The 25,289-nt window shown below is 42.3% G+C and overlaps 1 pseudogene; it reads right to left on the bottom strand.

Moving 5' to 3' along the window:
• Positions 1-22,271: 22,271 nt before the first annotated feature.
• Positions 22,272-23,271, bottom strand: LOC147621755 (heat shock protein 82 pseudogene; annotated as a pseudogene).
• Between the last annotated feature and the right edge of the window lie 2,018 nt (positions 23,272-25,289).

The following is a 25,289-nucleotide window of genomic DNA, read 5'->3' as shown; positions in this document are numbered from 1 at the left end:
TGCATAGATAACTTTAAATGATGAAAGAGGAATTCCCACCATATTGGAATTCAAATACTTAAATGAGAAAAGTGGAATTTTTAGCTTAATGGAATTAATGGATATTTTTATGTAATTTTTAAGAAGAATTTTAGATAGATTTGATTTATGGGTAAAAGAGGAATTCCCATGATAATTGGATTGCACTCATTGAAATGAGAAAAAGAAGGATTTCAAGTTTATTCAAAAAAATAGGTACTGATACTTTAGTTAAAAGAAGAATTTTTATGATATTTAAGAAAATATGGAATTGAATTTAATTTTAGTATCAAAAGATGAATTTCCACCATAATTCTACCTAATGAATTAAGGTTGAGAAATTATATGATAGAAGGAATATCTTTGGATATTTTAATTGGTAAAATCACTAAATTGATATTTACCTAAAACTAGATGTTTATGTGAAGGGAATCCTTGTAGAACTAAACCGAATGAATTTGGTTAGACTATGTGAGGGACGGACATTAAACCTAATTGTCCTTCTCTCGATCCGAATCAGACAAAAACTTCGTGACCAATTCCAGTTACTAAATCCAAAGAATAGACTACGGAAACTAATCTAATTTTTCCTTGACCAAACTCACCAAGAACCTAGTTGGACAAATGGACAAAATGATGGGTAGATTACCCTCATGGAGATCAAGGATCCTCATTATGAAACTGGAAATTATGGAAAAAGGGTTTTTAGAACCGATCTCAAACTGGAATTTATCTGCATTGGAACCTCTGTTTTTTTCATTCAAAGGACTGTTTTATGCCAGAATGCTGGAGGAAGCATTTGGCTTATGTTTTTCTAAGAGGAGGTTCGTTGGAACAACTGGCGGGGAGTCGTCAAGGGATGTTACTCGCGGCAAAGCCTATCGAGGTCTTGACGAGCCTCAGTACGGTTAAAATGGTGTGCTTTCGGTACGATGGACGAGGACCGATGAAGCAGTCCCTGAGTGAAGTGCTAGGACACCTAAGGAGGATCCTAGAGGATTCTGACCAGGCGATGCACAGGCTCGCGGTTGCTAGGACACCCATGCGTACATCGAGGAAGATTTCGAATGGACAAAAAGGAAAGATATTTGGGAACCAAATTTTTATACTGGATCTCATTGGTTGGCCAGTTGGTCTTCAGCAAAGAGTTCAGAGGATACATTTTTGTAATACAATGGACTCGAAATTTTAGAAAATGATGATCAGAAATATTTTGATTTCTATTGAAGGATTGTTTTTAAAGCCAGTTGAATCTGTTTTATAAATGGCACGTTCATATTGGGTGTGTACGTGGTATACCTACCTTGATTTTTGCATGAATCGCCGGCTAGGGGACCTGGGAACTCTTTTCCTCGCTAGCTGGGCAAAAACCCAACCAAATCTTTATAAAGGAATCCCACCAATTCTCAGTGGTCGGCGGGGGTGGTTGGCTACCCATGGGCCAGTTGGATCGGAGGATTCCTGAGAAACAACTAGATGCGATTAGTTACGTTATCTAGTTTTAAATCCTGAGAAGACCTTGCTTTGTGGGAGGGGATCATTGGTTGTGCCTCGTAAATGAGAAAAAAAGCGGTGATTCCACATGGAACAAGTGCAAATCTCTTCTTGATCTGACCATGTGAAAGCATTCTAGCTCTACGATGTAGTCTAGATAGAATACAGCTCTACCACATGGTAGAGCTAGACCTCAAATGCAATTCTAGCTCCACCACATGGTAGAGCTAGACCTCAAAGCATTCTAGCTCTACGATGTGGTCTAGGTAGAATACTGCTCTACCACGTGGTAGAGCTAGATTAAATGCAATTCTAGCTCCTTGGTTCTTGTCATGTGAAGTAGGTCTCTTCTTGCAGTAATTGGTTTTGTTGATGTGTATAGAACACAGCTAGATCGATGCATTCTTGCTCTACCACATGGTAGAGCTAGACCTCAAATGCAATTCTAGGGTAGGTACAAAAGTGGATCATAGACAGACAAAGAGAGAGACAATCAGCCAGTAGAGTGGTCCCACAAAGAGAGAGACTGTCAGATAGACATAAGAGAGTCTGACAAATAGAAGATAAATGGGGACATAGACAGAAATGCCAAGAGAATGTGGGTAGCTAATCCACAAAAGAGAGGCATATAGACTGATAGACAGAGTGTCAGAGACATGACTGTAAGATCACACTGATAGACACATAGACATAGAATCTATGATTATAATGAGAATCATTCAATTAATCTATCTAGGATGATTAATCCTAGAATATGGTAGGAAGTCCTCTTTTCATAATATAAATGAAAATGATTTATGTGTTTGTTTTTCAAAAATTTTACCACCATAGCTAAGCAGTTATTACTGATAATTCTCAATAAATTTGAAAGAATAAAGTTTAGTATTATTCATGTGATTAGAATAACCACTAATTGGATCATTATCCAATTATGGATTGATTCTTAATTTTATCTTAAATTAAATAGCATAAAAGTATTAAAAAGCCATTATTTTGGCCTCCAATTAGACAAGCATAGAAATTACTTTTAGATTAGAGAAATGCTTCATGAGAAGCTTCATTTGAATTGAGAATAGGTAATAGGAATGACCATTCTTTGGGGGAGAGACATCGTTTCAAACTTTGTCCAAGTGGCAGGACGAGTTGTCAGAACTCGAAAATTACAAAAAACGCTAATAAAATGAGCAGTGGTGGTGAGAGAATAGTCACCCCCCTTACGGTCGCCCCTGCATCGGACTGCCGTCGAGACTGCCGATTTGTGTTGCGCTGCGAGCCTCTACAAGCGTCGCTACTCCAAGATACTCTGATCCAAGAGAAAGATGCCTGCAACTCATAAAAAAATTATTCCATGCGGGAACCTGTGCTGCCTGAACCACCCCGGATTATCCCTCCACTGCTCTGCCGGGATTATTTCTCCACTGCCAGGAGAGAGGTGTTTGTTTGATTTTTTTAAAAAAATAATAAAAAATAAAAATGAAAATTGGATGGGCGCTTGGCCATCGGTTGCGCTGGCCGCCTGTGGGCTGACCGTTGGCAGCACTAGGCAGGCCTCCAACTCCTGGGCAGGCCGCCGCTTCTCTCCACACACCAGATAGCACAAGACAACCGCCTCTCTCTCTTCACCAGACGAAAAACTCCAGCCGCCTCTCTCTCTTCACAGCCGACCTCTCTCTCTACACCAGACAAAAAACTCTTCTTTCGCAGACAAGCTCCAAAGTTTAAAAAAAATTGCTTACGTGCTGCTGCAATGGAGCGCTTGGGTGTGTGCAACAGAGAGCGAGAGAGAGAGAGAGAGAGAGAGAGAGAGAGAGAGAGAGAGAGAGAGAGAGAGAGAGAACCCTTCCTTCCAGCTATGGCCACCTCCCTCCACACATTCGATTGTGGAGATAAGGATAAAAAGCCCACGAGTGTTTCACATTTGCCATGGGGCCATACCAACCTAAAGCCACGGACATACGCTTGTAAGCATACGGTCGTACCAAAAAAAAATTTAATTTTTTTTCACTGCCGTACCAATTTAAAGATACGAGCATACGCTTGTAAGTGTACGGCTATACCTTTTTTTTTCAAAAAATTTAAATTACCCCACAGCTGTTCCACATTTGCGATGGTCGTACCAACCTAAAGCTACGAGCGTACGCTTGTAAGCATATGGTCGTACCACAAAAAACTTAAAAAAGAAAAGAAAAAGAAAAACTTACCACAACCATTCCAGATTTGCCCACGACTGTACCCACCTAAAGCCACGGGCATACGCTTGTAAGCATACGGCCGTACAATTTTTTTTATATAAAATTTTTTAAATATAAAAATTACTTTGGTCGTTCCACATTTTCCACGCCTGTACCAACCTAAAGCCACGAGCGTACTCTTGCAAGTGTACGACTGTAGCAAACCAAAAGAAAGGAAAAAAAATTCACTTTTTTCAAAATTTCCAAATCCTGAAAGGTGCTTTTGGTCTACCTCCCCGACTCACTAGGGTCATTTTTACACACATAAAATGCCTCAAAAGACCATTTTAAACCTTAAGGGTGCATTCATGTGCAAGGCAAAGGTGAGCTAAAACTCCTATTTCGAGCCGGCACGCGCACTATTGAAGCTTTGCTAAGCTTCCCTGCACACCATGGACACCTTTTGGTCATGGTTGTATGCCCCCAATGCCTCCATTCCTTTCAGCGGCACTCGGACCCCAATTACACATTCACATGTGGTCGCCATGCACCACATGTTTGGCCGGGAGAGTAAAACGATCTTTGAAGAGCCCTCATCTAGTAGGGCCCCTTCATAGATGTACCTCGGTGTGGATAGACACCCCGAGCACACTCACGTACCCTCTTCTCTATCCACCACGGATCTATTCCCACCCTCCACCCTTGCATCACCTCTCCTTGCGTCACAACTTGACATTCCAAGCTTAGCACAAGCACTAGGAAGGGGAGTGTCACAACACTAGTAGTACTTAGAAATATACTATAAAATTTCCTTTCAACTCTAATTCCCCATCTGTATTGAATTACCTGCAAACTAGAGCATATGGAGAGGGAGAACCTCATGGAAAGATTAATCCCTCTTCTCCACAATGCTGCCCTACCTGATGTCTCTCTCTCTTTTAAATCTCCTCACACCAAGCTTCCACTCCATATTCCCAAGCTAATCTCCGTTGCTATTCACTAGTTCTTACGAGCCTCTATGAGACTATACTTTATTATAAACTCAATCCAAAGCTAATACCCTTGGCCCATAGCTTGCTCATGCTCTTGGTTTTCGCCTTTGAGACTGAACCCTTTCCTGCTTTTCAGCTTTACAAGCACGGACTCCATAGCCATGAAGTTGAGAATCTCCTTTGCTTCGGCCAGTTTTCCTCCAGAAACTCACAACAGGATAGAGATCATGCTCAAGTCCGTGGGGGCAATGAAGTAAAAGAAGATTCGATTGCAAGACAGTGCAGTACTTACCTTAGTAGACTTAATGGTGCTTGCACTTGTATCTTAATGATCGGTGCATGACCTCGAAGCAAGCGACCTCTTTTTCCTGATCGTTTCATATTTTCTTGTCATCCTTAACCTGATAATGAGCCCCGTTTATATGCTGGCAAACCAATGAAGTTCTTCGTGAGGCACCTCTCAGCTGTGTATAGGCAATTTGCAGCGCTAAGTCTGTCATGTACACAAGCTAGACATTCCCGCATTCCAGCAATCATGGTTGTTGGGACTTCTCTGTGCATAGAATAAGGACTCTACAGAGCACTTGTCAATATAATATCAAAAATCTACAGGGAACTTTTGAAGACTTTTCCATCTGCAATCATGTTGGCTTGGTGTTTCACCTGAATAAGCCTACTCTTATTTCTTTTTTTCCTTGGCTTCTGGATGATGGCAGCCCTGAACTTGGATTATGACCTCATTATAGTCCATCAGGCAATTGTGAGGCAACTGCGACTCCCTGCTTCTTCATTGTGAGGCAACTGCGACTCCCTGCTTCTTCATTTTATCTGGCGGCAGCCACAGGCAGAAAAACTTATAAGTACTAACTAAGATATCGGTCCCAAATTCACCAAAAAAGGGTATATAGATCATCTCTTCTTCACATTCAAGCAGAAATCATCAAATAAGCAATGTAAACAGCTCGAAAAACATGCAGCCTCTCAATTTTAGAGTTGATTTAAGGGTGTTGAAAGAATACTAAAAGTAAAGAGGCTCGTGAGTCAAGGCCTCCCAACCAGATGATCCCAAGTCCATACAGTCCAAAAATTTAAGGCTTAGACGAGAGGAAACTCTATCTTAACATTGTTCAATTTTGTACAAATTTGGCTCAAAAAGGTCTATATTCCAGCTTAGACATAGCCTGTAACCAGTACTGTTTAACTGGTGGGGAATCTATTAGTGCATTACAAAACAACAAATCTCTAGTTTTCTTTTGGGGGCAATCGAAATAAGTTTGCCTCTCGATAATAAAACACCTATGACTAGGAATATAACTATATTGGAGACTAAGGGTTATAAACTCACCCCAGATTTTACTGTTGTTGACAGGGACAGTTCTTGCAGCTGTTGAGGATCAACTCGAGAAGGTGCTCCAAGACTTCAATTCTTCAACTGAGGCCTTGCTAATTCTTAATCTTTCTCTATACAGCCTTCACCTAGTGGTTTGGCCTTTAGCCTTTACCCAAGACCTTGTGGTTTCAAATACACTACAGACCACCCCCCTTTTAAGAGGGGAATAGTATGGTTTGCACTGTATGGTGCCATTGACAACCCCATACAATAAGAAAGATGATATCTCCAATTTTCCAAGTACAAGGTCCAAGGACAAGCTCAATATCCAAGGACTCATCCAAGACCCAAGGAAATCCACAGATCACGCCCTGCCAACAAGGTCAAGCCTGCAAGTTTTTGAGGATGGATTCATTGTCAGCCCTAGATACCCTCATCGGAAGATCACATGCCATATTATCATCGACCAATAAAGAGTATCATCCCACTATGTGTAGATTGAATCAGATTGAATTTGGTAGAGCAAAGGGCATTACTTGAGAGGCATAGTTATGCAAGGTACACAGTTAGGGAGGTGCAGATTGAGAAGCATTATATGTTCAGATGCCCACCCTATTATTTGATTCAAGGGAGATTCCATTGTCTCAAGATGGATTCAACCCTCTCTCATAGGTTATACAATGTCGCACCATAAGAGGCTCAATATGTTTTTGATACTTTGAAAGAGGACTTCCATCAATCTCGCCAGGATTGGAGCAAGCCTATTCCTCAGGTTACTTATAAATTGCAGCTACCATCTTTGGTACAACCAGTCTATCCTTGGTGGCTCTTTTGTGGAGGGGGTGTACTTTGCCTCCCGTGGGTTTTATGAAGTTCACCTCACCGATGCCTTGCAGAAGCAGCGTGTGCTTGAATTTTCTCCTTTATTTTATGGCAGGAAAATGGTACATGCTATGCCATGGTTCCCCAATAAGGACTATCAAAGGGGTGTACTTTGCCTCCCGTGGGTTTTATGAAGTTCACCTCACCGATGCCTTGCAGAAGCAGCGTGTGCTTGAATTTTCTCCTTTATTTTATGGCAGGAAAATGGTACATGCTATGCCATGGTTCCCCAATAAGGACTATCAAAGTCTCATAGACATCATTGTCCTGTCTGGGTGGAGGTGGTTAATTTCCCAGACTATATGCGAGAAGAATTGCCAGGATTGGCCGTTGCATTGGGCCAAGTTATCTGCCCCCCTCGCCCTGCTGGGAATCGTAATAGATTTTGTTTTGTGGGACACAGATACCCCTACCCTCCCCTCCATTGCAGTCGAGGTTGAAGGTTTGCCAATGGGCCAAAAGTACTTTGAATTGAAATGGGAAATTTTTGCAGGTGCTTGTTTTTCATGCCATAAGTACAGGCATCTGGCCTCTGCATGCCCTACTGTCTTGCATCCCCCTCCAGCCACCACTGCTATACCTTCTCCCCTGGTTCAGCCCACTCATAAGCAAGAGACTACTGGGTCCAAGAATTTGGATAAAAATGCCTCCAAAGTTGGGAAAGTGGCTTCGCAAATGCTAGCCATAGATAAAGGCAAGGACAAAGGTAAAGAGAAAGAGAAGGCCCCTGATAATGATGGTTTTTTACAGCCCAAGAGGGTGTTGAGGCAAAGACCCCTTCAATCTCGCCACTAGGATGCATCTACTCCTACTCCAGGCCAATCCTCTACCTCAGCCACTCCCTCAATTGGGTTGGAGTTCTCAAAAAACACATTCCTGTTTGTGAGTCTGAGGAAGGGCTATCCTTTGACCCAGGGAAGGAAGGGCTGCGACCCATGATGGCTGATGCTTAAGCACTCTTTGGTTGTATATTCTTGGTCTCCTCCTTTGTATATATCCTCATGCTTGACAAACTCCATTGTGTCACTCTTAATGTACAGGGCCTCTACAATCCTTCTAAAGTGGAGGCTAGTGTGGAATTATGTTTTAACTAGGCAGCCAGACATTCTCTGTTTGCAAGAACATAACCAACATTCTATGGCTGGCCAGGCTGGCTATTTTGGGGGCTATGATATCCACTATGCAAGTACTAAGCATTTCTCGGGTCTTTGCATATTGGTCAGACATGAACTGCAGCCCCAGCTTGCCTTCAATGATTGTGATGGCAGATGGATGGTGATTCAATGTGATGTCAATGGTGATATTTGGGAATTTGCCTCTATTTATGCCTTGCAAACTTCTGCTTCCAGAGCTTCCATGTGGCATGCCATTGCTTCTTACCCATGGCGATCTTGTGCTCTTCTTGGCGGAGACTTTAATAACTCTCCCATGCCATCAGACAACACTACTCATAGATCTCATATGATCCCTTCTGAAAAGCGATCATGGGAGGAGTTACTTACCACGACACATGCACAAGATTTATGGACAACCATGCACACTGGAATAGTGGGCTACACCTATCATCATAATGCCTTTACTAACTACTGGGCTCGCTTGGATAGATGGTATTTACTGTATGCTCAACAATATACAGATTTCAGTCTTCATATTGAGGTTGATCACTCTCTTGGTCTCTCTTACCATGCTCCTTTATGGCTGAATATTCAGTTTGGCAGCCCTGGGATGACATGCCTTTACATTCCATTCGGATGAAACATAACAATAAAGAATATCTGCAGCATGCACAATTTCAACAATTGATCCGATATGCCATAATTCCTCTTACAGCCCATGTCCATTATGACTGTAATTTTGCATGGCAACGCCTTGTGGACAGGCTTCAGCATGCTATTCATGAATATGGGAGTAATTTCATGCCTGACTGGAGTCCTTCTTTATGCAGCATAATTCTCCACAGCAGTTGAAGACTCTTATGGACACTCTCTCTTTATATGGCATGGCTGCTCGCCTGCATGTCAATTTTGACAAATCTAGCCTCATACCTCTGCATTTATATGATTGGCATGTTCTTTTATGGCCCGGACACATTATGCAACCCTATGATGTGGTCCGCCATCTTGGTTACCCTATTGGCTGGTACATCACTAGGAAACAACAGTTAAAGTGGATTTTTGAGAAACTTCATGCCAAGCTCCACTACTGGAAGCTCTCCTGAAATGCAATAAGTGCCAGGTCAATAAACACGAACGTCTTAAGATTGGAAGACTACTCCATCCGCTGGAGATTCCTCTCAGGGGAAATGGAAAAGCATTTCCATGGATTTCATTATCGGTTTACCAAAGACAAGTCGAGGGAATGACTCGGTGTGGGTGTGGTAGTGGACAGGTAACTAAAATGGCAAAGTTTATCTTGCCACCACGAAGAAAACTATTAAGATACCAGAGTTGGCAAAACTCTTTATATTGAACATCTCTGCAAGCTATATGGCTTGCCCGCCCCTGCAGATATAGTGTCGGATAGAGATAGAAAGTTCAACAGTCATTTTTGGAGGGAAGTCTTCAAAAAGTTGGATACTACTCTGAGTATAAGTATGGCAGATCATACGGAGTCTGATGGTCAAAGTGAAAGAGTTAACCAAATTCTAGAGAATACGTTATGTTCTTATGTTAGTAAGAAGCAATCTAATTGGGAAGAGTACTTGCCCTTGTTGGAGTTTGCCTATAACAGCTCCAAACACTCATTCAGCGATTGGATTTATGTTAGTAAGAAGCAATCTAATTGGGAAGAGTTATAGTCCTTGTCTGGCAGTTTGTCCAGAGGAAGGGTTGGAAGCCAATGATGTGGGCTGTAGATTGGATGATCGTGAGGTGGAAGTTAAAGACCAGATGTGTGTTATTTCGGCATATGACTATGAGTGGGACTCAGATGTGTCAGAGGGGAGTAGAGGTGAGGAGTGGTTGTCTCCATCACAAGGTTATGTGAGCTGGTCTGGAGGAGGAAGTGCAACAATAGATGGTGATGAGGCCATATATAAAGAGCAAAGGGGGTTGCTGAAAGTGGAAGACCATGACAGGGTGTATCAATGGTTGTTTGATAGAGAAAAATACTTGAAGGATTGGAGGGGTAGATGCACCGAGGTTTCTGTTTGATCCAGAGGGATAAATGGTTTCTGTTTGTGTAGCTGCTGGACATAAATGTCTCAGCAGAAGTAAGGGGGTTGCTAAATATGTGTGAAGTTTTTTGGGAACCTCAAACTCAACTTGTACATGTGTACATGAGTGTTGTTCGTGTTGGATAAGGTCATGGGAGCACCCATTGACTCAGCGTGGGCGTTGTGAATGCGGCAGTCAGGCTTTTGGGTTTTGATGGAAGTGTATGCGTAGGAAAAAGATTTAATCCTGGAAGCACAGCTTGTTCGGAGCATGGTCGGCTGGAGAGATGGTCTCAACTGTTCAGCCGTTTAAAATGTGTATGCATCCTATAAATGGACTTGGCACGAGATTGCATTTGAAGAGATTGGGGAAGCAACTAGTGATGTGACCAAGGTAGTAAGCATGGTGTGAAAGCTATTTTGGGCGGCCATCTTGTAGCCCTTGGAAAATAAAAATAGTAAACGTGGCCATTAGTGAAGAGACCACGCGGAAGAGTGAATGGCTGCCAACGTGAATTCTCGAAGGATGGCGAAGCAGCCGTGGGAGAGCGTGGCGAGTCAGTGCAACTGCTGACGGGTATGAGTGGAGGAGGCCGCTTTGTTGGGTTTTTGCTCTCTGGCGCAGCTGCAAGACAGAGAAAAGAAGAGCTGGGCGTAGCCGGAAGTGCTGGAGTAGACAGACGTGAGGTCTTCGCTGCCTCCCTTGTAAAGAACAGAGTAAAGGGGTAGCTACTGCTGTGGCGAGCACCGTAACAAAGGTTGCTGGGTGATATTGGTAGTGGCTGGGCGTGTGCATGCCAGGTGCTGGAGGGAAGCGATGTGGAAACCGAGAGCAGCGAAGACAGGTGTGCAGCCAGGCGCAGGAAGGGAGCAACGTGGAGGCTGCCATAGCTGCTGGCGTCAAAGGAGATGGTCAACTTTTGACAGTGGGAGTGACTGGCGTCAAGTCAAAAGCGGATGGCTGTTACAGGTAGCGCGGACAAGGCCATCGTGTAGAGGCTGGGCGATACCAGAGAAGAGAGAGAGAGAGAAAGAGAAGGTTGGCGTAGTGGTGGCCAACTAGAGAAGAGGAACCTGGTTGACGGGCTGTAGAGGTATGGGGCCTCCCGTGTGAAGAGTTGGAAGCCGACAGTGGGCTGGCGTGTAGAGGCCGCCTATGGGCAAGGTGGGCGCAGAGGCAGCAAGGTGGTGATTGGGACTGGGTTGACGGGCTCACAGTGTTCGAGTGTGGGCCTGGCGCTAAAGGCAGTGGACTGGCGTCAAGGTGCAAGTCAAGAGTGGAGCAACGCCTGTGGGAAAGAGACAGAGGTGGTCGTGTGGGCTAGCGTGGACTAGGCAGCGTTACAGGTGGTCACTGGCAGGTGACAGGACAAGAAGACCTGTGGGCTGACGTGTGGAGGCTGCCTAGGTGCTGGTGTTGAGGAAAAAAGGTAGAGAAGCGGGCTGCCCCAGAGCAGAGTTTGTGGAGCAGTGGTGGCTGGTGCAAAGAGAAAGAGAGAGATGATGGAATAGTGGGCTGACGGGGCTACTACAGAGGCTGGGTCGTCTGCAAAACAGAAAGACATTAACAGGCTGGGACTACAAGAGAAAGAGAGGGAGGTTTAGAGGTGTACTGGGTTTTGCTTTGAGGACTGGCAGTGTGCTGGTGGTGTAGGAGAGAGTGGCCTTCAGCTAAGGTGCAGAGCAGAGAACAAAAAGGTCGGCTGCAGAGAAGCAAAAGAGCGAAGGGATTTGGAGCGACCAGGAGCTGGAGAGGGCTGATTGCAAGCGGGTGCTTGATGAAGCTGGTGTCTGGGATATCTTGGATATCCAATTCTGTAAAGATGAAGGTTCTTTCTGAAATATAAGTCTTGTTCATGCTCTTTGGTCTGGTGTTCTGGTGTGTTTGCATGGGTGTGTGGAAGTGTGGCATTCTATAAAGGCGTAAACAGCTTTACCGCTTCCGTGCCATCAGCGTCTTTGTGTAATTAAGAGCTCCATATCTTGTAAGAATGTAGGGTGATTGATTATTAGTTCTATGTCCTTCTTGGTATAGAGATGGTCCTCAACTTCTATAGCCAAGTTAGCTATGTTACCCTCTTCTTCTCTGGTTGTAAACCCTTCCTCCATTCTGGATTCCTTATTGATGGGTTCCAGGTTCAGAATATCCCCATCGCTTCTACCTGTAGTAGCAATTTCAGATTCCTTTCCTCATGATTGGAGATGCTTAACACTATTTGTCTCCTTTCTCTCAGCTCTTTCCCTACGAGTATCAGTCTCTTGTTTCCTTAAGCTTAATTCTCGGAGTTGTCGTTCCACCTCACTTCATTGGAGGTTCAATTCCATTTCCTTGGTGGTGGGAAAGAATATTTGACCTATCCTAAACTGCACTTTCCATATCTTGTCTAATTCGAGGGGATAGATTGTATACCACTCTCCAAAATATCAAGCATGAGGCTAATGAGTATGGCAAACTTAGCTACATCACTGGGAAAATGTATTGCATGATGTTGAGTTCAGTAATGTTGTTTGATATATTCTGTTTTTGATTGATCATTGATAAGTAATGATACACTTATTGCTGTTTTCTCACGTTTGATGATGTATTGGATGATGTTGAGTTCATTAAAATTATTTGATATTCCGTTTTTTGTATGAACATTGACGATATTGATATACTTGCTGCTGTTCTCTCACGTTTGCTTGATGTTTATTTCAGTAATGTTTGATATTCTGTTTTTTTGTGTTTAGTGACATTTCCTAGATTTACGAAGACGATCAACATGCTTTCTCCCGAAGAGCGCAAAATTGTTCTGCGAGCAATTCGCGTTGAAGCGGTCATCACGGTATCACAATGTACTGATGATGTCGTCAAAAAGATCAACGAGTCTGAGATACTCATGCGAGATCTCATAGACCAAATATGGGAAAATGCACAGCGTCGGCTTCGAAGCGGAGGCAACGCTGAGCTGCTAGATAGACAGAAGATAGCAGATTTCAACCATCAGCACATAACACGAACCATTTTGGGGAGCATGCGAGTAGCGTGCAGTGACCTTAGAGATGCTGCCCCGCCTGAAGCCAACATGCAACGTCTACAGTTATGGGACGTTGTATGGAGCGAGCAAAGGGCCAAGAGCAAGCGCATGAAGGCGTTGGATGCAGAGTCCCTCCCCAAAAGAGTGCGAATTGCCCACGACGTCGCTGCAACGTCCAGTCAGGCAGATGCAAGTGGTACAGGTGTCATTAATCGTACCATCTACAATTCTATGTCCACACATCTTATTGGCATCCCACACGAAGCTCTTCACGAAGGACGAACAATTGGCTCCGGTGTGTTTGGAACAGTAAAAGAGTATGCAATTAAAGGTATATCATTTTTACCGGAGCACATCACTTTTTGCGGAAAGCACTACAAAGGAGAAGGCAGCGCGAAGTTCGAGAGCTTCCAAGCAGAGCAGGGTATGCAAGTGCTACATCCATCGATTGTCCGATGCATTGCCTTTACAAAAGAGGCTCCTTGGATCACAATTTTCCCGTACTATAATGGCGGCGCTCTTGGTGATACTCTTCTGAAGGTTCCCTTCAGATTCAGTGAGTTCACCAGAGCCGTTTTTCGTTTGGATCGAGGATGGAGACAACCCCCGCCTGATAATATCCTTTAGGTCATCTAGAACTTTCAAAAATAAAAGAGGTAGTAATAAATATGCCACATATTATGCATGCCCTGGTGGAAGGTGTAGCGGCAGCACATATGGCAGGTATTGTACATACCGACCTACATCCTTTTAATGTAGTGTTGGATTATACAAAAGAGCTAAAGCCACGCATAGGTATTATCGATTGGGGGTTGCTGCTGAGAGCGCCCAAAAAACGGGTGTCTCTCAATTTTGTTTTTGAAGCAGACAAGAACCTGGAGAAGGTGGCACAGGCAGTCTCCTACGCAGACAGAGAGCGAAATAAACGGCCGTGGATAGCCCCAGAGCTTTATGATCCATTTTTGGGAGATGCATACACTCCTGCATCTGACGTTTTTGCCTTGGGATATTTATTACAAACTTTATATGACTTCTGGAAGAAAGTGCAAGAGTTGTGGATGGATAATAGTTCCCATGACAAAGTTACCATGGATACTATTATTCATAGAGTCAAAAATTGGATGTTCCTGCCTAATCGCGATGAGCGAAAATCAATTTTGCAAGTAGTTGAATTTTTTAGATCACTAAATACTGACCCTACGAGGGCACAACGTCCTCTTGTAGAGCTATCGGTGGCATTCACCCCAACTTTGTAATAATACAGTACCAAGGGATTAAGTTTCAGGAATGGCATTTTGTTTCTCTCTTCAAAATTTGATGTGTCCAATGTTTCAAAATTTTGTTTCTCTCTTCATTGAGTCTTTGCAACATCTCTCTCCTCCTGTGGTGTTTAAGTTTATGTGTTCTCTTCAAAATTCGATGTGCGAGCATTGTTTGAAGTGTTTTTGGAGTCAAGTGGATATTTCTCATCGAGTCTTTGCAATACATATCTCCTCTCGTGGTGTTTAACTTCAAGATTTTGAGAGTAATGGTCAATTTATCTTACCTTGATCTTTACAGTTCATTAAAATCCTAAAGTCATTTACGTTCATGCAGATATGGAGCAGGCGCAAGCAAACGAGCATCAGGAGTTAGCCAAGAAGGCATACGAGCGAATGAAGGCCCTATCACATGGCCTGACAGCCCGCGAAGCGACAAGAACAGCATGCAGGTTATCGAAATGGACAAATCCAACTTATGCCCAGTGGAAAGACATAAACAAACACGTAACCACAGAGATGATAAAGGAAATATGGCCATGTCCAGATGGCGAAATTAAGAAGGGAAGATGGAAGATTTCTCGGTGCACCCACAACGATATCAAAACTAATGCCGAGCGCATTTTCTTGGAGGTGTACGGACGTCCTCTCCATAACGCCGACGCTCCACTGTATTTTGCTAAAATGTTATATGCTCAATTTATCTTACAAACTCCAGTGGACTTCGCCTCCAGAGAGGCCACTGTCAACACCCACGACATTCGTGAAGAGACAGTGACATTTACAAGAGAAGAACATGCACTCATGGTGGAGGGCGCTGGACTGGAGTTAAACCAGGTTAAAGAAAGCTTAGGGGCCCAGTTAGCAGAGAAGGAGAAAGAAGCTAACCGATTAACTCAAGCGTCAACTCCTCCCCCGGCAAATAGAGGGGTTCAAGAGCAGCTAACAAAGATCAGCCAAGATGTACAGAGCATCTCTTCACGTATTGCTCCTGTGCGCCAAGGAAACCACATCTCTCATTTTTTGATACATCCTGATCTTGTGGGAGTTTCTGTTGAGGCTACAAGTTCCTCCACCCCCCAATGTCCTGTATGTTACAAAGTTTTCGATGGGTGGAGCGGCCAGTATATACTACCATGTGGACACTACTACCACTTAATATGTTGAGTGAGACAAATGCAAAATACTTCTACATGTGCATTGTGCAATGGCCCAATAAATCAAGGTATTTATACAGTGTTCGGCATGGCTAGCGAATATAAACCACCAGGACCTTTAGATGCAACTCCGAGTGCAATTCGTAATTTATTTCAAGATGAGAGTTAAGAAAAACAAATCCTACTTTTGTATTGATAATTTCTTCAAATATGATCATTTGTACAAGTACTTTTTATTAAATTAATGAAGTGACTTCTTCCTCTATGTCAATATCTTGCTCCGAAATTCTTTCACCGTTTACTCTCTCGTCTGCTAAATTAAGCTCATCTAAGTCAATGTCTAAATTGTCTTCTATCTCAAGGGTGGTGCACAACGTACGTCCAACATCAAAGTTCTCGTCTACTACATCATCACAATTGTACATCCATCTGGGTATATCTTCTTCATACTCTTCGCTTTCAATGTCTCGCAAGATCTTTTCATTGCAGTACATGTAAACAAGTTTATCTGCTCGATCTGCAAGAAGTCGATTGCGAATAGTACTATGAATATATTTATACATGCTCCAGTTCCTTTTCTGAGCCTGAGTTTGAAGAGCACTGACTTAGAACCTTCATCGCAAGGTTGCGCAATAAAGCATAATGCTCACCACCATTCATCATCCACCACTTCCATGCAGGTTGCTCTTTAGCCATTTGTTGAACAAGGGAGTTGGAAAATAAACCTTCTTTCAACCGAAATGAGGTCATCTCCTTTATGCACTGTACACGATCATCATCATTATTATAGAAAGTGTTTACCACTTTATAAAAATCTTCCACCACCTCAACGTTGGACATCAAATCCATATTCCAATATTCAGGATCTAACATGTAAGCAGCACTGTGCAATGGCGAGTGCGCTCCAATACATCTAGCATGAAAGTACTTCAACAGAACTTTTCTTTGTCTACTGGAGAATGGTACACGCCATTGCTTTTCCACCACTGAATGCTCTAATTTCTCAGGACACTCCAAACTCCGCTGGACAGTCCACCATTGCATCCATGCTTTTCCGAGATTAGGCGCTCTTTGATCAAGACTTCGTACAGCATACATAACAGGCATCATTACATGGTATGCATCCATCACACTGTTCCACCAACTTCTTCTCGTAAGCGCTCCCTTCAAGACTTTGATTTTCTCTTTCACTTTTTCAAGTTGAGTGTTCTCCCAGTCATGAAATGCCATGCATGTAAATGTTTCACAAACTGCATCTTTATTTCTAAGAAGAGACTCAAAAGTGTAAAAGTGAGTGCAAAACCTAGTCTCCGCTGGAAGCTTTAACATAACTGACATGCGAGGTCGAAACATATCTAAAACTCTCTGTCTCTTGAGCATGAATTTCACAAGCTGGCGAGCAGTGTCGACGATCGAGGCAAACCATTTGGTATCATCAGATTTATACCAATCTTTTAATACAAGATTCAAACTATGAGTATTACATCCTACCGGAAAAATATGTGGATATTGTCGCTGTAGGATTCTGGATGAATTTTTACAATTTTTTGCATTGTCCATGACGACTTGGACTACATTCTTGGCACCCACTTCCTCTATCACAGAGCTAATGACTTGAGCAATGTAAGCCCCAGTTTTGATTGAACCAGCTGAATCCACGGCACGGATGAAAGTCTCACCTCTAAGTGAAATAACCATTACATTAATTAATGGTTTTCTTTGCACATTAGACCATCCATCACTCACTATACTACATCCAGAAAGCTCTATATTGCTAAGAATTATTCTTTGTACACGTTCTTTTACTGACGCATAACATTTCTCTAATAGATCATTTCGCATAGCATGGTACGTAGGCGGTGAAAACCCTGGTCCAAACTCACCAATTTTCTTCCATGCTCTCTTCCAATTGTCACTGTCCACCATCATCATAGCACTCCCAGAAAAGTAAATCGCTTCAGCGAGGACGAGTTTTGCATCATCGAGTCGACCTTGACGTAGGCTTTCTTGCAATGAAGTTTGACGCATGGGTATATTTCCTACGTCAAAGTTTCGCTTGCAAGATGCACTGGGTAGATTACTTTCTGGTTGCACATTGCCGTTCGGGGTACAAGTAGGCGATGTAGCGGGAGTTTGATGATTAGAACAACAGTGTTCTTGCTGCCTTGATACATTAACGGTAGGAGTGTCATGTTTTCTTGAATCTTTCTTTTGAATTTCTTCTCTTATGCGTTTGGCCACTATAGGTGCAGAGGGGTGGGTACATGACTTTTTCTTCCGTCCGCCTAAAAAGTGTTCTCTTAGTCGAGGAGCCCCACCTGATTTTACTGCATGGCATAGCTTACACTCCCAATCTATGAATCGATCACCAACGTTAATTGCATATTGCCACTCTATCCCAGGTGCCTTTTTTTTCCTGCTATTTGAAATTTGGACTCTATTGGAGGTATCACTGGATCCAACATTGTCCTCCATCTCAACAGATAACCTATTCAACCAAGCGTATAACAATGAATACACAAATGAAAAAACAACAAATCACTCACGTATAACAAAACATACATTAGCAAACAAATTACTTCGAAACTATCTTGACAAATACAAAAGATCATCACATAACACAAAACTACTTCAAACTATCTTGCAAGGTCTTACTACAAAACTACTTCGAAACTATCATGCACATTGCACTCCCAATGAAGGATGCCTTTTGTACCCAATTAAGGATACTTTACACAATCAAAGATCTATACTTGCCCAATACTCTAGTATAGGACAATAGACCTTCTTTAACATTCACAAAAAAAATCAAAGATCTATGCTTGCCCAATACTCTAGTATAGGACAATAGACCCTTGTCTACTCTAAACTATATCAAGTATCAAGAACCAATACAAGCCCCTAAGCAGGACTCTTGGCTCCATCAAACCATTCATAAAGCAGAATGAGGTAGATTACGTACGTGGCTCAAATGCAAAGCTGAATGACTCCAAATTTGTCCCTGAATCTCCGCAAGTATTAGCTACGAACCACACCCTGCCCCCAGTTCAAAGAACTAAGGACGAGTGGCTCAATAGCCTTAGGAGTGCCTACAAGGAAAGACGACAGCCCCTAAAATAAGGACGTTCTTCCCAAGAGGACACTTCTAGCAACTCGAGAGCTCTACAACTTTGAGGAGAGATATCACGCCCCCAAAACAAGGACTATCTTCCCAAAAGTTGTACGATGGGTGTCGGGCAGTGTTTATATACAGAATAGTACCCCGCCGGCTTTCCTTCTTTTCCCCGGAGGGCCCGCCGGGCTTTTATCTTTCCCGGCGGGCCCGCCGAGGTATCTAGTTTTCCCGGCGGGCCCGCCGGGAAAGATAAAATCCCGGAGGTGTTATTGGAGTAGTGGGTTCCGGCAGGTCATTTCTCAGGTCATGTGAATATACATTGTGATCACAAGTTTTAATATGTTAACACTAGGTTTTGTTAATGTGATCACGAAATTGTGAAGACGTTAATGAAATCCCTGGTTGAGGAGGTAGATATGGCTCCGGGTCTTCCTCCGAGACGAGACTCCATAAACCTTTGCCTTTCAAAAAACTCTTCATTCGAAACTTCCATACTTGAAAGTTAGTGCGGTCAAGCTTCTCTCCAACAATCTGTATCGGACCATCTCCCATTGTTGCAAAAAAATAGAGTAGATGTACCCTTTCGATTACAATGTACGAAGTACCTGTAATGCTCCAAATCTCTCCAAATCACATCAAATGCTTGCAAATTGTGTGCATTAACATCCCACAATGATTCACCAACAATGTACACTCGATCAAAGTTGAAATCAAATGAAACTCCTTCACAAAAAAATTTCTGGTTTTTTTCTCACCAGTAACCAGTCAAGATTATGCTCTAAATCCTTCAAATCTTGTCCAAATTCAATGATTCAACTTGCATTAGCTTCCCAACACATTGCTCCAACATATCCTAGAAGGGTTTGATCCAATTCTTCAAGGGGAATGAGAACCACCAATTTTTGTAACCTCTGGTTTGAATTTTTCTGCATCTGCCAGGTACCACCTCTCACTAAAATTGCTCTATCTCCTTCAAATCTTCTCCAAATCCAAAACTTTTTGATTCAAAAGTTTAGCAACTCATAGGACTTTACTTGTACCAAAGGAATTAGGCCAATTTGATATAGACAAAGATTAATGCCTTGATTAAAAATGCTCTGTTTCTGGACAGAATTTCTGCAAACCTGCACACCTCTGATAAATCACTTCAATGAGCTCCAAATACATGAAATGAGCTGCAACCAAGCATCACAAGGCCTTATCAATGTCTTTTCTAAACTCTCCAAGCTTTAAAGCATTCAATTTGGTGTCCAAATGAGTGAATTAGACCAAATTCATTGCAAACTTTTCAAGAAACTCTTCCAAAAAGCGCCGCCTTCTCTTGGAGCTCTAGGAGAGAGGGGTAATCACTAATGAGTGGATAGGTCTCTTAGCAATGACCTAATCTATCATGGGTATGAAGGGTTTGACTCAATTTTGAGTAGAATTGCCACAATTGATCCTCCACCGGGCATATGTTCTCTGTTTTTGTAGAGTCCAAAAAACCAGAATTTTTTTCTTCACAAATTGCCTGTAATGCATCAATTTTCATGCAATGGTTTGCTCCAGTGTTGCTAATACATGTGCCCTTTCACAATACATGAGAACCTCTGTGTTTCCTTTGTATTTGCACCAATACTTTTGACAAAATACATTCCTTCACAAGCTTTCCATGAAAGCTTCAAAACCAAAAATTTTCTGCTTGCTTTATGCACTTCAATCTTCACTGAACTTGCTCTTTGATACCTGCAATCCGCAGAGGGGGTCTTGCTACACTCACCAATGGTCCTTAGCTCTCAGATCTGATGCCGATGTGTGCTCCACAGCTTCTCCTTTGCTCCAAGCTCCAATGGCTTCCTTCACAGCTTTTTCATCTTCTTCCCTCTTCTCTCACTCACTCTCACAACACAGCTAATGAGCTCTTGGCTCTGATACCATGATAAAAAACAGGAGCAGGATGTAACACACACAAGAGAAGCAAACCCTAATCCATAACCATCAACCATAAAGAAGGAGAGAAGCCATAGTCACCATCTCTCTCACACACGCAAAGGAGAACACAACATAGTGTTATGTCCACACTACAAAGTAAACCTAGTGTAATGTCCACACCACACATGACCAGCTGGACGCGGTCATAAACACACCACACGATATCTATCTACCATATTGTCACTCTGTCAGCACCCATGTGCTATCCTCCAGCTGTATACGAGCTTGATATTTCAACATATTTCACCACTAACTCTCACCCCAGCAGTTTCATGTCGGGTTCACCAAAGCTGTCGTGACGTGGGTGGTATCGCTGGGAAAGTGCGAGACTTCTGGCTGTGAGAGTAGCTTCAAATCCCAGCAAGGAAACAAAACATATAACTCTTCAAGGGGCATAAGACATCTCCATTTTGGATGACATGTACATGTGCCAATTCACTTCCAAACATTCCCAAATTCAACTTGAAGATTGCACATAAGTTATGTGTCAAGAGCATGACCAGTTCCAAGCATAGATCTCCTGACCCTTTATCCAAGTGCCTCATACATAACACATGTAGGCACAACACAATCTTCAAAAGATTTCCACATACATGTGACCATTCACATCACATATTTCATATATTGCCAACATCACCATTTCAAGATGACTCTTGATCTTATGAAAACTTGCTTTCAGATTCCAACAACTCACAAAAGCAAAAATAACATATGGCGTATATACATCATCATGTAATTTCCAAAAGCTTCATGTTCACAAAACTAAGATCCAATCAATCATTCTGTTGTTACAAAGGTTCCAGAATCAAAACCACCTTAAACTTTGGAACATTCAAACTCCCAAACTCTCAAATTCAAGGAAAATTCTCCAATCTCTAAGGCCATAAGCATTAAGGCTTTTACCAAGAGTTTTTATTTTTGAGGTAATTAAAGCCTTAAAACTAAAACCTTTACCAGAAATCGAATTCATAAAAAGGCTTATCTCTGTTTCACAAAAACCGAATTTCATGTCATCTCCATGAGCTTCTACGTCGAATTCTCTCCTTGCATGAAATCGGGCAGCAGTTCGCTTCATATTTGAAAATGTTTAGAAAGCATATCACTAAATGAAGCTTCTATTACTCTCCAATTCTAACTCCTACAAGGCTTGAACAGAAGCTATAATCCCAAAGCAAGATAATCTGCAAAAATCGAGCTCTGGTTTTTTTTCCTCCCTTTTTTGCACACTTCTCCCCTTCAAAAATGCATCGCCTCCTTATTTCTGATTTTTCCCGCAAGGAATTCGGGCCGAATTCCTTTTCTAGCCCAAAACTCGCGTTTCCCAAAATGAAAATACGTTGTGCCTCCTTTTTTTTTGCTTAAAATTTGGATATTCCTTTTTTTTTAAAATGCCTTCGTATTTTTCCCATGCAAGACGCCACCTTGACCTGCGGGCTATACTGTAAACCAGCTACCTCTTAAGAGGTTCAATTAGTCCACTTCCTCCATCTTACTGCCCTCTGCATCAGCATCGTCTTCAAGAGGCAGCATGTCTGCATCAAAATCTGCCGAGGCAGAAGCATCATCATTTATACTCAAGCCCAGCTTTAACATCCTGTGAATCCTTCCTCCAAAGGTGTTGGGGTTCTCAAGGCTAAATCCAGAGGTAAGAAGCGCAGTTTTATGTAGTAGTAGGATCAAATCTTTCATAGACTTATCATTCTTATCAGCTTCAGACCTCTTTAGTTGCAGACACAAGTTTCTTGCCATCATACTCCTTAAGCTGTCCAACTGCATATTTATCAATTGCATCAACCAAAAAGAGTACCTCATAGCCCTTTTTCTTCAGACGCTCAAGGAAAGGAGAATTTTCCACAGCCTTCTTACTTTCGCCAGTGATGCAATAGATGTCACTCTGCCCATCCTTCATACGTGTAACATAGTCTTTAAAACTAGTCATAACGTCACCACTTTTAGTAGAATGATAGCGTAGGAGGTCGGCAAGCTTTGCCCTGTTGGAACTATCCTCATGGATTCCAAGTTTAATGTTCTTTCCAAAAGACTCATAAAACTTGTGAAAATCCTCCTTGTTCTCTGTAATCTCTGTAAACAGCTCGAGGTACTTCTTAACAAGATTTTTCCTTATAACCTTCAGGATCTTGTTTTGCTGCAGCATCTCACGGGAGATGTTCAGGGGCAAATCTTCTGAATCAACCATACCTTTGACAAAGCCAAGGTACTCGGGAATCAAATCCTCACTCGCTTCCCTCAATAACTGCTCTTGCCATCTTTGCAGCTGTTGATGTTCTCAAAGCCTCTTTTTGAAGCTCTTCCTTTAAGCTCTTATTAATACTTAGAAGATCTGCCTCATACTGTGCAAGGACGAGCTCACAAGCCTTCAGCTTTGCCTCAGCTGCCCTTAGTCCTTCTTCCTTCAGCAATGTAAATGTTTCCTCTGGTGATGTAACCTTGGCATTCTCTGCATTGCTAGCATCTTTTAAAGCTTCTACCATCCCAGAAGAAACGTTCATAATGCCATTTTGCATGGATGCATCTTCAACCATATTATCTACTCCCTCTCTAGAAGTGATCAGTTTTGCTGGTCCTTCAGTCTTTCTTGTGCCTCCATCAAGATCAAAAACTGCAACTAATCCCTCTTTCTTGTCAGCCCTATAAGAAAGTGATGCTGCTTTTGGTTCATTGATAATTCGTGCTACCTCAAGGTTCACCATAAGCATAAAAACTTCATGATTCACACCACACTTATGTACAGAGGCATCGAGAGACCTGGCTCAGCCTCAGCTCATCTTATTGAACCTCATTTACAATATGAACATATGTACATAGGCATCATAAAATGACTCAAGTCATGGCACTTAATCCCATGCATCTAGATTTATATTTAATGGCCTCACATGCATGGTTTCACACCATAGACATGCCATGGAACGACAACGTTATACCTCATGCACGTTCATTTTGCAAGGTATAATGAAGGGTGATCTGACATGGGTTTTACATACCTCATAAGCTCGCCCATCTTATAAATACATTTTTTAAAACTCTTATTTGCACAATGGTTGATGCTAGTAGGTAGTATGAACTGCGCACATAAGAGCACATGTATGTATGGTTTATGCAAGTTAGAATGCTTACTTCAATAATGCGTCAAGACTTGCATTGCTCCATCCATAAACTGTTTGTATATTGAGTAGTTCAAGTGAAGCACGTAAAATAGAGAATGTGCACCCTTCAAAAACCGGTGTCAATGAAGCCTTGTAAAGATGCTCTTGTTCCATATCATCGTCATCCATACCTTTAGGATCATCCCTAAAAAGATACCGCACCATATCATCAAACACTTCCTCTTCCACAACTTCGTGGGGTGCAGGGCTATTGTCATCCCTTTCCCACTCATCTCTGACAATAGATCCCAAAGCTCCAGCATCATCTCGTCGACGCTTTGCGTGCTCTTGCCGCGCATAAGGCACCATGTTAGGGTGTCATACTGCATCTTGCTTCAATTAGAGTATATATATTACAATTCCATTAATTTAATTTGGATACCATGAGTCATTTGAATACTATCAATTTACATCTACTCACCTCTAAACCTGTTTGATTCCATTCTCCATACATGATGTGATTCAAGGTAATTCGACGTGCTCGTACAATGCATTCTTGACATCGATTACATATACACTTGATCCTTTAACCCAACCACACATCGCGATTACGATGATGCATTGTCTCATCCTCACTAGAACTGCTTGAGGAGGTTGATGACATCCTATGTACAAAAGAGAACACAAAATCATAATCAGTTTTCAATTAAACTATAAAAATCGCGTGTATAAACGCGGCTATATCCTCAAAATCGCGTGTATCAACGCGGCTACATCCTAAAAAATGCATGTATCCACGTGGCTATTTCCTGAAAATCGCGTGTATAAACGCGGCTAAATTTCAAAAATCGCATGTATAAACGCGGCTACATCCTAAAAATCACATGTATAAACGCGACTGATTAATTTTAAATGCAAATATACACGCGCTTTTACATGCGAGGACCTGTCCATACCTAAAAATAACCCGCCTTCTCCAAATAAACATTTTCAAACTCAAGATTTGCTCTCCTTCGTCGCCGCCTCTTCCAACAGAGCACTAAACCTAAGTGCAAGGAGCAGACAAGGAGCATACACGGGTGAAGGAAACCAGCCAAAAAGAAGACTCACTTTTTCAGAGGTGAGTCAGTTTGTCCTTTGTCCTGTCTCTTTCCTTCCATTTGTTTATGCTATTATCTCTTTCCTTTATGCGTTTGTCTCCGTCCTCCTTCTCTGGTTGCCATCTGGTGCATCTGGTGAACGATTGTGACAAGGGGCGACAGTAGGATTTTTATAAGGATGATTTGTCGGAGGTCAGTCAGTCGCTTTTAAATTTTTTTTTCGCAGGCCGCGTGTAAGAACGCGTGTATGTCTGCGTGTATCATGTTTGCACAGACGTTCACACGCATATACACGCGTTTTTGGATGGGTGTATACACACGACTGTGTTTCACCCATACTATGGTCTTAGAGCTAATAGGTGGCTTGGATGATGGTATTTGTGTTTGTGATGAATACAAGTATGATATCATGATGACTTATCTCTCAATGTGAGTCAAGAGACAGTCCATGATGTACATGAGGATGGTGATAGTCATGCATGCAATAATGTGTGTGTAACCTTTGAAGATAACCACACAAGATGG

The sequence above is a fragment of the Cibotium barometz genome, chromosome 29 (genome assembly GCF_041138505.1).
Source record: "Cibotium barometz isolate CiBa-2024 chromosome 29, ASM4113850v1, whole genome shotgun sequence".
Lineage (NCBI taxonomy): Eukaryota > Viridiplantae > Streptophyta > Polypodiopsida > Cyatheales > Cibotiaceae > Cibotium > Cibotium barometz.
Note: the sequence above shows the minus strand (reverse complement) of the source record. Positions and strands in the feature narration are given on the sequence as shown.